We start from the raw sequence: 5,783 nt of genomic DNA, 5'->3' as shown, positions 1-5,783 counted from the left end.
CACTCCACAGTTCAAAAGCATCAATTCTTTGGCGCTCAGCTTTCTTCACAGTCCAACTCTCACATCCATACATGACCACTGGAAAAACCATAGCTTTGACTAGACGGAACTTTGTTGGCAAAGTAATGCCTCTGCTTTTGAATATGCTATCTAGGTTGGTCATAACTTTCCTTCCAAGGAGTAAGCGTTTTTTAATTTCATGGCTACAATCACTAAACTTAGGATTAATTAAAAAAAATTACTTCCAGCTAACTCCCTGGTAGCTCAGCCGGTAAAGAATCCACCTGCAATACAGGAGATCCACTTTTGATTCCTGGGTGAGGAAGAGCCCCTGGAGAAGGGAATGGTAACATACTCCAGTATTCTTGCCTAGAGAATTCCATGGACAGAGGAGCCTGGCGGGCTACAGTCCAAGGGATCGCAAAGAGTCGGACACGACTGAGCAACTCAGCAGAGCACATCTCCACCCTTTCTTGAAGCTCACCATCTCCTCCCTCCCTCTTCTGCTTAAAACTCCCTTCACCCTCCACCTGGTAGCAGTCTAAGAACAGCCTGATGTGCTGTCAGGATCTGCCCCTCCATCCTCTTTTTCCACGTGTATGCTGTGCCTACTCTTGTTGTTTTCCAAACTTTTGAACCCCTCAGCACTCAGGACACATCACAGAGGCTATGCTCTAGGGGGAGGAGGAGGGAGAGTTGGGGAGGGGGAGAGCCCTTCTCTCCCAGCTCAGCCTTTCCTTTGACCACAAGGGGGCTCCCAAGGGACCTTCCCTAAGAGCAGTTGGAAATCCAATGCCCTAATCCTTCACCTCTGCTGACTCCAACCCTCCTCCTCCCTCCTGCTCAAACCCCCTCATCTCCAGCTAGGATTCCTCACCTGCAGTTGTGATGCCTCACCTGCAGGGCACAGAGGGATGGAGGGAGGGCTCTGCATAGTAAATGCTATGTGGTCCTTACAGAGAACCTGGGAGGGCAGGAGGAGTCTTTGGGAGAGGGAGCAAGGAAGTACAGAGGCAGCTTACTTCATCTTTGCATACCTCTCTCTCTCTTTTTTTTCCAGTCACTCTCTTTGGTAGGGGGTTTATAAGGAGGAAATGAGTTAGTTCTGGGGGAGACTAATGCCCTGCTCTCAGGCCAGACTCAATAAAGGGTCATGATTTTCATCACCATGGCTGAGCTTCCACACTCAGTCCATTCCTACCTCTGCAACTCAAGCCCTTCTCACATGGACACTAAGGAGAAAAAACTTCAGATTCTTCAGAGACCACATCAGTCAAGAGAATGACAGGACTCAGATGGCTGGATGGAACTCAGATCCATAGCATTCAGCTTTAATCACTACAGAGGCCAAGAAACAGGTCATCTAACATGTAGCCCTCCCTGAAACTTCCTGAGAGTAAAATGCACTTCCACCATTTAAGAGAAGTCTCTTCATTGTCTGGCCTCTGGCTCTGACTTAAAAGCCATTTTAAGCTACTACATGTGGAACTTCATTTCTTTTTATCCCATCCCAACTGTTGAGATGACCCAGAAAGGATATCACTCTGCAGCTGGCAGTCTCCACCCAACACCACGCTTTCTCATCTGCAGACCAAGTTGAGGAAATAGATTCAACCTTCCTTAAGGAAGTATCAATACAAAGGTCAAGTCAAAGACACAGTCAGGACAAATAACAGGAGTCTGTATAGGGTCACTCAAGTGTATCTGTTCAAAGTTCAAGATCATGAGACTGCTCTTCTTGCTGACCTGGGGTCATTCTAGGCTGCTATAGAGTGGGGGCAGCTCCAGATCCTACACCTGCTAGTAATGTCTGACCCTGTAAACTTGTAGGTACAGGAGAGGCGGGTGTGTTGGGGCAACAGTGTAGCTACAGAAAAAGAGAAAACCAGACCAGAACCTCCTCAAATCTCATGACTTAGGCAGAAATCTACAAAGGCCATTACCACACAGGTGAGAGGGGGCAGTTCTGTATTAGAGCTGCAGTGAGCTCTGGGCTCCTAGTGCAGAATATCCACCAGAAGCCAGGCTCTCCAGCAGCTGCCCACCTGCTTTTATCAGACTCAGCCTTCTCCAGCCCTCTTCCACACCCCCCAGAAATATCCAGAGAACACAGTCAGTCAGAGCTCTCATACACTGCTGAAAAATATTTTTTTAAAACCCAGTGTTTAGTATCACATTCAATCTTGTACTCCTTGGTTTGGCATTCAAAACTCTGCACCCGTGTACCCAGAGCTGACTCTTTCAGTGAAATCTCCGTCTACTCTCCTATGAGCTGTGGACTCCACCAGCACTCTGTTCTACTGATTCCCAGAACAAACAACATACTTCCAATCACCTGACAAATATTTCACATCTATGAAGATCAATATAATGGGGATCCTGTCCTCTGGGAGCTCACCACTCTGCTGCTCTGTTTTTGCTCTTACCATTTCCTCTACCTGGGCTACAATTTCTTCCCCACACCTTCTCCAACTTGAAAAATGCCTACTGACCCTTCATTGTCAGATATCCGGAAAGCGTTACTTGCTCCTTCTCTGAAAGTCTTCATCCTACTCTTCAGTGATGCTCTGTAAGCACCACATGAAAATTACTACATAGGAATCATTGTGTTTCTCCAGCAAGACTGAGAAATCCCCAGGGACCCAGTGCATGTCTCGTGTATGTCAGCATCCTTGCACTGAGGTCAATGCCTAGTATGCATGAGGTGCTCGGTGAGTGCTGACAGCAAGGGGGACCTTCATGTTTTAGCATACTTAGAGGAGCAGGAACCAGATTTACTCTCCTGCCTCAAACAACTGCAAACCAGACACAATAAATGAAACAGTGTTCAGACATTGGACATCAGGTAGTAGAGGATGAATTTCTGGTGTGTGTGTGTTGGGGATTCAATTGTAGGTGAATTCTGATTGTCTCAACTCTAGACAAAATTTCTAGGACATGGCATAGGGACAGGGTATCCAACCAGAGCCCAACAGTCTTCCCAAGTTGGGAAGAGAGAGTTGGGCCTGGGTAGCCAGAGGTCACAGGGTAGAGCTACACAGAGAGAACTCTGGAAATCTTCATGACAATCCCCTCCAAGTTTCTGCTGAGTGTTGACAATACTGATCAGGTTTAGAGAGAACAATCCTTGACCCTCAAACTGAGCCAAGATTAATTTGTGTTCTCACCTACTGGAGTAGCTGCTGCTGCTAAGTCACTTCAGTCGTGTTCGACTCTGTGCGACCCCATAGACGGCAACCCACCAGATCCCGCCGTCCCTGGGATTCTCCAGGCAAGAACACTGGAGTGGGTTGCCATTTCCTCCTCCAATGCATGAAAGTGAAAAGTGAAAAGTGAAAGTGAAGTCGCTCAGTCGTGTCCGACTCTTAGCGACCCCATGGACTGCAGCCTACCAGGCTTCTCCGTCCATGGGATTTTCCAGGCAAGAGTACTGGAGTGGGGTGCCATTGGAGTTACCTCCTAATTCAGATGACATGAATAGAGCATTGACGAGGATATTGCTGTGGTAGTGGGGAAAATTAACTATGGCCTAAAGGCTGGTATGATCTCAGCTAACAAAGCTGAACAGCAAGCCTTCAAAGGATCAAACTGCTTTCAAGTAACTTAACAATGTCCCCAAACAATGCAAGAATATTTATAAAAATATAAAAATATTAAGCACTCAACAGGGTTAAATTTACAGCATCAGACATCCAGTTTGGCTTCCCTGGTGGCTCAGACGCTTAAGAATCTACGTCCAATTAAAAATTTCCAGATGTACAAAGAAGCAGGAAAATATGTTCCACAGCGAGGGGGAACAATCAATCAGTAGAAACACACACAAAAATACAGATAACAGAATTAGCAGGCAAAGACATTGAAATGTTTACTACAACCATGGCAGATATACTCAAGAAGCTAAAAAATATTGAGTATGTTAAGTAAAGTCATGGAAAATATAAAAGGATCCACATCAAACACCTAGAAATGGATAAAAGTATACTGGATGGATGTAATAGCAAATTAGATACAACAAAAGAAAAAAATCAGTAAACTTGAAGAAATAGCGACTGAAACTATGCAAAACACCCATAAGTTAAAAAAAAAGAAAATAAACTGTGGGGAAAAAATAAACAGCATCAGAGAGCTTTGAAGCAACTTTAAGAATACTAAAATGTATGTAGCTGGAGTCCCCAAAGAAGTGAGAGACAAGAGAACAGAGAAAATAGCTGAAGAACTATTGACTGAAAAGTTTCCAAAATTGATGAAAGCTTTAAACCCACATATAGAAAAACTCAACCAACTAAAGCACAAGAAATATGAAAACTACACCAGACACATCATAATTCAGTCATTTAAAACAAGTAATAAAAGAAATATAGTGAGAAGGAGGTAAAAAAAAGACAAGGACAGAAGAACTAAAATAACAATAGAGATTTAAAAAATTTTACATTTATTTTTTATTTTTTTATTTTATTTTTTAACTTCACAATTCATGTTGATATATGGCAAAACATTTATTTATTTTAATTGGAGGTTAATTAATTTATACTATTGTAGTGGTTTTCACCATACATTGACATGAATCAGTCATGGGTGTACATATGTTCCCCATCCTAAAAACCCTTCTCACCTCTCTTTCCACACCATTCCTCAGGGTGATCCCAGTGCACTGGCCCTGAGCCCCTGTCTCATGCACCAAACCTGGACTGGCAATCTATTTCACATATGGTAATATACATGTTTCAGTGCAATTCTCTCAAATCATCCCACCCTCACCTTCTCCCACAGAGTCCAAAAGTCTGTTCTTCACATCTGTGTCTCTTTTGCTGTCTCGAATATAGGGTCGTTGTTACCATCTTTCTAAATTCCATATATATATACCTTAATAAACTATATTGGTGTTTTTCTTTCTGACTTACTTCACTCTGTATAGTAGGCTCCAGTTTCATCCACCTCATTAGAGCTGATTCAAATTCATTCTTTTTAATAGCTGAGTAATATTCCATTGTGTATAAGTACCACAGCTTTCTTATTCATTCGTCTCCAATGGACATCTAGGTTGCTTCCATGTCCTAGCTACTGTAAACAGTGCTGCGATGAACATTGGGGTACATGTGTCTCTTTCAATTTTGGTTTCCTCAGTGTGTATGCCCAGCAGTGGGATTGCTGGGTCATATGGCGGTTCTATTTCCAGTTTTTAAAGGAATCTCCACACTGTTCTCCATAGTGGCTGTACTAGGTTGCATTCCCACCAACAGTGAAGAGGGTTCCCTTTTCTCCACACCCTCTCCAGCATATACTGCTTGTAGACTTTTGTATAGCAGCCATTCTGACTGGCATGAAATGGTACCTCATTGTGGTTTTGATTTGCATTTCTCTGATAATGAGTGATGTTGAGCATCTTTTTATGTGTTTGTTAGCCATCTGTATGTCTTCTTTGGAGAAATGTCTGTTTAGTTTTTTGGCCCATTTTTTGATTGGGTGGTTTATTTTTCTGGAATTGAGCTGGAGTAGCAGTTTGTATATTTTTGAGGTTAATTCTTTGTGAGTTGCTTCATTTGCTATTATTTCCTTCCATTATGAAGGCTATCTTTTCACTTCACTTATAGTTTCCTTCATTGTGTAAAAGCTTTTAATTTTAATTAGGTCCCATTTGTTTATTTTTGTTTTTATTTCCAGTATTCTGGGAGGTGGGTCATAGAGGATCCTGCTATGATTTATGTCGGAGAGTGTTTTGCCTATGTTTTCCTCTAGGAGTTTTATAGTTTCTGGTCTTACATTTAGATCTTTATTCCATTTTG

Source organism: Bison bison, unplaced genomic scaffold (genome assembly GCF_000754665.1).
Source record: "Bison bison bison isolate TAMUID 2011002044 unplaced genomic scaffold, Bison_UMD1.0 scf7180017863691, whole genome shotgun sequence".
NCBI lineage: Eukaryota > Metazoa > Chordata > Mammalia > Artiodactyla > Bovidae > Bison > Bison bison.
This window is presented reverse-complemented; position numbering follows the sequence as displayed.